Here is an 8,440-nt window from a genome sequence, read left to right on the forward strand (position 1 = left end):
GAAGGCAGTTTGAGTACATCCTGTATGCATACTTCCTGCTCCATGTATAAGTATTCTTGGCTACTTTCCTGTTGACAATTATATATCATGGCGTGGCATATCCCTGCAAGGCTGTTGTCTAGTCATTTCTCCTGCATACATTCTACATAATGATTGGTAAGAGCTGAGCCCAGGCAACTCAGATGAAAAAACCAAACCAAACTCATAGCCATCGAGTTGATTCTGACTCATCTTCTAGCTCAAAGTCACTCTAGTTTAACTTGGGAAAGTGTGTGTGTGTGTGTGGGGGGGGCGGGGCGGATGTTCCATGGGCAGTAAAGTTGGAAATACATTTGAGATCTCCCCCCGCCTTTCTTAATACTAAAAGTAGCAAAATTTGGTAATGCAAATTTCTTCCTTTCTTTTGCATGTATAGACAAGTATTTACCTATGGTGCAATGGGTTGAGTATTGGGCTACTGAGAGTTGGGTGGTTGGAAACCACCAGCTACTCACTCCTTCAGGAGAAAAATAAGGCTTTCTGCTTTCATAAAGATTTACAATTTTAGGAAGGAACCCCATGGGGCAGTTTTATGATCTCTGATAGGGTCTTTCTATGAGTTGGAGTTGGCTTGACAGCAATGGATAACTTTTCACAAAGTTCTCATATATTATGTATGAGCTTATTCATTCCTTTCACCAATATTTATTGTCCCCCTAGCCGATCATGTGCTGAACTCGATGTTTGGTTGGGATATAAAGATGACTAAGACATGACCCCTTGCCCTGGGTGACAGAAATGAAAACATACCATGAGAATTCATGACATCCTTGCTAACAGAAGTACTTTGGGGTGCCGTAGAAATAAGGAAAGGAAAGGATACATTCTTCCTTCCTATACATATCAATCTTTGTCCCTGGTTTATCTCCCATTTTTATAAATTGCTGCATAAAACATCTAATGTGTAAGCATTTCTAAAAAATTTTAAAGAAAACTTTGAAAATTACATTTTCTCAGATAATAACCCACCTGAAACTACATCTTTCTTACACACAGAAATTCCTCAAGTGAGCTGCCATTGTTTAGTTGAAGAGTCCAAGATTGGAAATGAGAATCAGTTCATGGTTTCAACAACTAATTGTCTCAATTTGGCTTGAGACAACCCTTTGGACTCCTCTCTCTCTACATCTGTATCATATTGCAAAGGATTCTGGATCCTTAAGGTCCTTCTCCAAGGTTCTGTGATTCTAGCATTTTCTTTGGCAGGAAAGTGGGAAAAATTAACTAGTATCCAAAAGACTGTATTTGAAATGGAAACATTGAGTTAATTTCAACAAAGAAGAAATACAGATAAAATGAAAGAGGGAATATGTGAGCAGATGAGTGAGTGAATGGTTTTTCCCGTTGGACCTGAACTGCATCTTGCCTTCCACCTAGCTTCTATTCTGCAAACTCTCTGAGGCCTTTTCTACATTGATGAGTACCTTCTTGGGGTTAGAGGTGTGAAGCTTCATTTCAGGATGTCTTGCACTGATTGTTGCAATCCATAGGGTTTTCATTGGCTAATTTTTAGAAATAGATCACCAGGTCTTTCTTCCTAGTCTTAGTTGGGACATTTCATTGAAACCTATTTATTCACCATGGGTGACTCTATTGGCATTGGAAATATTGGTGACTTAGTTTCCAGTGTCATAGCAACATGCAAGCCAGCACAGCATGATCCGCTGACAGACTATGGTGGTTATTTTCCCTTACCTGGCGTTATCGACTTGTCTCCTCCTGACTTCTTCTGACTGTTGTTCTTTGGGAGAATCCAACTAAGATTGGACTCCTACATGTTGACCATGAGACAAAGGATTTGTAGGAAAGTGTTACCAGGAAGTGTTATCATGAGGGAGGTGGGAAGAAGGAGCAAGGAAGGAAGGTGTACAGCTCAGTATGCATGCGGGACCAAGCTCTTTGGTGGCGTCTCATGGCCAAGTTCCACAAGGAGAGCAGAGAACAGTAAGTTATATCTCAGAGGGCCTATAACTCCATACTCATGAGTCCTAGGTCAGGAGCTGTTCTCAGGCATACATAAATCCCCACAGACAGGCAAAATGGGTTTGGGCCTCCTGGGACTGGTCCATTCACAAAGAGACTCAGGACTGGCTATTGAGGATGAAAGCACTCTGGGAAGCACTGTGTCCCAAATGTAAAGAGATGGAGGGGAGTTTGGTAGAGGGTGGGTGCCAGTAATGATACTATCAGCGGCTGCTATGGTCAGGGAGGGGCAAGCATTGGTCCAGGCACAGAGACTGCTTGGGGTGAGAAGGGCAGTTGCTTCATAGAGCATGAGAGAATCAGAAGGCAAGCAGAGATGTCCACAACTGGCTATTGCAAATTAGGGGCGTGTGCATGGTCACCTTTATCACTCTTAACAAGTCAAATTCATTGGGAGGGGGATCCTGTATGACTAGGCTCCTTGCCATACCATGGTAGGGGGGATGACTAGTAGTAACAGGCATTAAATGGAAGGGGTGCTCCTAGTATCTGGGGGATCTGAAGACATCTAGGCTACAGAAGCATATGTACACATCCTCTGGCAGGCACAGCGCAGTCCCCTCTAATCTCACCAGGGCGGCTCAGAATTTCACAGCAAGGTCCCAGGAAGAGGCCTTGGCCAGGGTCCCAGGAAGAGGCCTTGGCCAAGGCCCCAGGAAGAGGCACTGCACAGATTTCTGCTTCATGGGCCCTCCCTGCTGGTGGTCGGACACCATCCTCTGAGGCTATTCATTATTAGGGAGGTTCTCTTTGTCACCCCTCGACTCAGCTAGACTGCCTTTTTATGCCTAAACACAGATGTACATAATCAGAGCTCTCCAAATCTGATTTTCCACAACGACTCCAGCCCACCCTCATCCTGGTGACTCCCCAGAGAGTGTCTAAGATCAAAGGTCCACACCTTTGATCTCTGGCCAGGGCCCACTCATACTCTGGTCTGTTGTTGACGTATGCCATGCCGGCACGTCGATGCCCACTCACAGGCAGGGTACGTCAAAAAGAATTGCTACTGGGCTTCCAGTTTGTACATGCACAGGCACATTCCAAGGATGTGACCAGTGGAGGACTTGAAGACAAGTTCTCTCAGCAGAGCACTCGGCTCAGTGTCATTAGCGTGGCTTTATCAAAAGATCCAGTCAAAAGATGGCTTCTGAAGAGATCTTCTGGGTCAGTTAAGTTCAAGGCAGAGATGTCTGCCCCAAAAGTGATGGTGATGGTTTGGGGGAATTTCAAGGAAATCATCTTGATAGATTTTCGTGAAGGACACAGGACAATCACAGACGTCTATTAGAGAGACGTTTTAAGAAAACTCATTGGATGGTGTAAGAGATGAAACACACACACACACACACACACATATAATTTATTAAGTGGGGTGGGGGATGGAGGGAATAAAGAGGAGCTGATATCAAAGGGCTCAAATAGAAAGAAAGTGTTTTGAAAATGACGACAGCACCTCACACTCACTCGATACAATTGATTTATGGATTGTGATAATACCTATAAGAGCCACCAATAAAATGATCAATAAAAAACCCACCAACTGAAAACTGCATCAGGGAGAAAAAGGCCAGGAGAGTTGCCGCAAGGTGATTTTTGCCATCATTTGTTCATTTTTAGAGGGTAGCAATGGGTATCCTACCAGAACGTCACTGGGTTACTTTTCTCATCCACCCTACAGTTCTGATCTTGCATATTCAGACTTCTTATTCCCCAAACACAAAGAATATTGAGAAGGAACATTATTTGAGTCCCTTGAGGATGCCCAGCTGCCGGTGGACATGGACAAGCTCAGGGTTTGTCAGGGAAGGTTTGGAGATGGAGGAGGATATGCTGAGAAACAGTAGCTTCACATTTTGATGGTTTGTCTCAGAAAGGTTCTATGATTTGGTAGCAATCACCTTTGACCTATCTTCGCAGAGCATCCTCATGAATGCTTCTTGCTGAAGCCCTATACGATTTAAGCTGCATGAGGAACATGAAGAGGTGCTGTGTGTTCTCAGGGTTCAGGCCACAGGGGTGGAAAGAGAGAAAAGCGAGTGACCGAAAAGAAAGTTCTGGGGAGCAAGGCTTGGGAGATGCTTGACGGTAAAAGACCAGTTGTCAATGTGTTAGGCTTGGTGGATCCCACGGTCTCTGTTGCAGCCAGTCAACTCTGCCACTATGGCACAGACGCAGCCACAAACATCCATCAAGGGATGAGTGGGGCTCTGTGCCAATAGAGCATTTTTATGGACCATGAGATTTTAGTTTCATGTGTTTTTTATATGTCATGGAATACTTTTCTTCTTTTGATTCTTCTCCAACTATTTAAATATGTAGAAGCCATTCTGAGCTCCCAGATGGTCTAAAACCAGGCTATAGAGTGGATTTGGCCCAAGGGATAGAGTTTGCTGGCCCCTGCTATAAAGAGAAGCAAAGTTAGCCTGTTCAGATATATTTATACACATGTCTTTATTTCCCTGCCTACAAATACCACATCTTGGCATTCCAGCCTTTAGGTGACATTTGAATACTCTATTTTGTCCCCGCTCATGTTGAGTTTCCCCTTTTCGAAGGAAGAGTTGGAAGAGACCTCTAGTCCCCTTGGCAGTTCAGTGTGTGAAACCAAATTGTTCCCTGTTCAGTGAAATGTTAATTTTGTTGGTTCTTAATATGATTGAACAATTGAATGTATGATATATGACGTATATGCCAATACTTTAGCTTCATTCTATTAACAAATAAATAAACAAATGTATTAAAAATGTTTCCAATTGAAGGAAAAGATTTCCAAATATTAAGTAAAGCCATTGTAAATGCACATTTTTCCCCTCTGGTGCCAGAACACCATATTATTGTGCTTTAACTGAAAAAACATTTCATTTGGTCTGAGTTTGGGGAGGAAGAAGAAGCAGATGGTAGAAAGCAAAGCCATCTTACTTACACTTATATGTGGAAGGTCCCATCGGTAGTTGAGTCAAAGTGGAAGGGTCAAACACTTCATTTGGGGGAAAAACATGTTGAGTGCTAGGGTCTTCTCAAGGATCAGGAGCCAGTTTTCATTTCCTGCCCAAATGCCTTTCGCTCTGAGCCCTCAGCACACATGATTGCCATTTTTGTCAACACCACATCTTTGAGGTATAAGAAAAAGAAAAATGTCATCTTTAAATTCATCTAACAACTCTTCAATGTTACAATGAATTGTACATGCAATAAACCATAGTTACACGTTTTTCAAATGTCAGCTTCTGAGTATTGTAAATGTTGACATTCAGAATCAATCCGTTTAATTGCTGAAAAACAGTTGCTGGGTTTAAATGACCAGGCAACATATATTTGGAGAAAAATATAGTGGCCAGAAGGTTCTAGGATAGAATTCTGCAAGACCAACAACTTCTCCCTTCTTTCAACAACACAAATGATGACTATATATATAAACCTTGCCAGATAGAATATACAAGAATCAGACCAACTACATCTGTGGAAAGAGATGATGGCAAAACTCAATGTCATCAATCAGAAGCAGTTCAGGGGCTGACTGTGGGACTGACCAATTGCTCATATATATGCATGTTCAAGTAGAAGCTGAAGAAAATGAAAATAAGTCTACAGGACTCAAAGCATAACCTTGAATATATGTAGCTGAATTTGGAGACCATCTCTAGATCTGACACACTAATGATTGAAGACCTTTTAAGCTTTGGGATAATATCAAGAACATTATACGTGAAGAAAGCACATGGTCATTAAAAAGAAAGGAAAGAAAGAAAGAATCAAAGCGGATGTCAGAAGAGACTTTTAAACTTGCTTGTAAATGTAGAGCAGCGAAAGCAAATGGAAGAAAGGATTAAGTCAAAGAGCTGAACAGAACATTTCAAAGGGCAGCTCAAAAAAGAAAAGAACAAGAAAATATTGTAATGAAATGTGCAGAGACATGGAGCTAGAAAATCAAAAGGGAAGAATATATTTGGCATTTCTCAAGCTGAGGAAAACGGAAGAAACACATTCTAGTTTTGAGTTGCAATGTTAAAGAATTCTATGGACAAAATATTGAACAATACAGGAAGCATCAAAAGCAGATGGAAGAAATATACTGTACCCAGAAGAACTGGTCAGCACTCAATCATTGCCAGAGGTAGCAAATGATCAAGAGCCAATGGTACCAAAGAGAGAAGGCTGTGTCTTTGGGTCACACCTTCGTGAGGTTGGGTCTCAGTAGGAGGTGAAGGGCACAGGTGGCTGCAGGACTCATGGTGAAGAGAAGCATTAAGGAGAGAAAGAGCTCCCTCTTGGTCAGATCAAACCATTCTTTTAGAACCCTTCTTGGGCTGCCCATTTCACTTAGAAGAAAATGTAAAGTCCTCCCACAGCTTAGAGCCCTTTTGTGATCCATCCTCAGTATTACTTCCCACCTCTCCGCTCTTGTGGACTCTGTCCTGGTCTCCTTGACCTTCCTGCTCACTCCCCCCTCAGGGCATTTTCCTTTACTGCTCTTGCTGTCTGGCTCACTCTTTCCCCTGATCTTTGTATGGCTGCTTCCTCCCTATCAGTGGAGTCTCAGCTGAAATGGCCCTCCATAGACAGATCTTGTCCTGACTCAACAGCCCTGGGGTGTGGCCTGAGAGTCTGCATTCCGAACCAGGTCCAGGGAAGGCCCACCTACTACTGCTCCCTCAGACAAGCAGCCCACCCCTAAATGCCTATCACATTACTAGTCTCATTTCCTTCACAGTGCTTCTCCTAGTTGCAGATGATTACATAATCTCCTTGAGTAACTGATTGCATGTTGATTGGTCGATCTATTTCTTAGCTAGTATATAAATTTCATAAGAGTAAGACGTTGTCCAATTTCTCCAAGGATGTGACCCCAGTATTTGGCATAGTTCCTGGCACACTGGAGATGCTCCATAAGTATCATTGAATGATGGTGGGGTTTAGGATTCGATGGTCTCTTTATCCTTTCAGTGCCTGTGCATTGACTACTTCAGTGACAAACACCTCCTCCCCCCACTCCATTTTATGTACTGAGACCTGGACAAAATGAGAGATGGCGATGCTATTGAAATGGTGGTCCACTCAAAGAACAAAAATCATATCATTGTGAATGAGGGGGAGTGCGGAGTGGAGACCCAAAGCCCATCTGTAAACAACTGGACATCCCTTTACAGAAGGGTCGTGGGGAGGAAACAAACCAGTCAGGGTGCAGTGTAGCAATGATGAAACATACAACTTTCTTCTAGTTCTTTAATGTTTCCTCCCCACACTATCATGACCCCAATTCTACCTTACAAATCAGGCTAGACCAGAGGATGTACACTGGTACATATAAGAGCTGGAAACACAGGGAATCCAGGACAGATAAACCCCTTAGGACCAATAATGAGAATATCAATACCAGAGGGGAAGGGGAACGTGGGGAAGAAAGAGGAAACCGATCACAATGATCTACATATAACATCCTCCCTGGGGGACAGACAACAGAAAACTGGGTGAGGGGAGACATCGGACAATGTAAGACATGAAAATTTTTAAAATAAATTATCGAGGTTTTTTGAGGGAGGGAGGGAGGATGGGGAAGGGAGGGGGAAAATGAGGAGCTGATACCAAGGGCTCAAGCAGAAAAAAATGTTTTGAGAATGATGATGGCAACAGACGTACAAATGTGCTTGCCACAATGGATGTATGTGTGGATTGTGATAAGAGTTGTATGAGCCCCCAATAAAATTATTTTAAAAAGAAAATAAACAAACAAAACCAAAACCAATACAAGAATCTAAGAAAAACAGGTGTTATATGAGATTTTAAAGTAGAATACAGGGTACTGAAAACTGAGTAGCACAATGTAAATCTTTGCAAGCAAAAAAGAGTGGAACTAATAATACAAAAAGAAAAAGAAAAGAAATGCCAGTCCACGAACTGCAAGTTCCTGAACTGTGCTGGATAAGAAGAATGAATTAGAATGCCAAGCTTCTCTATCACTAATCACAATATTTAGGTAAAATGATAATTTTTCATAATAAGACTTTGTTGATTAAGAAAATCATAGAGTGGGGTGGGAAGAAGAGCAGACACCAAGGGCTCAATAGAAAGTAAATGTCCAGAAAATGATGATGGCAACATATATACAAATGTGCTTGATACAATTGATGTATGGATTGTTACAAGAGCTGTAAGAGCCCTCAATAAATTTTTTTAAAAAAGAAACTAATAAAATGTTTTCCTTTGTCACACAAGGGCTTCTTTTTGCAATCCTGCTGTGTGTATGGACATCTGTGGGTGAACTGAATTTGAATAGGATAGAAAGCTTAATGAGATCTAGTGTTTGTTGTTGTTTTTTAAAACATTTTATTAGGGGCTAATACAACTGTTATCGCAATCCATACACACATCAATTGTGTAAAGCGCATTTGTACATCATTCTCAAAACATTTTCTCT

This window comes from Echinops telfairi, unplaced genomic scaffold (assembly GCF_000313985.2).
Source record: "Echinops telfairi isolate 266 unplaced genomic scaffold, ASM31398v2 ScPeMD7_53;HRSCAF=182, whole genome shotgun sequence".
Lineage (NCBI taxonomy): Eukaryota > Metazoa > Chordata > Mammalia > Afrosoricida > Tenrecidae > Echinops > Echinops telfairi.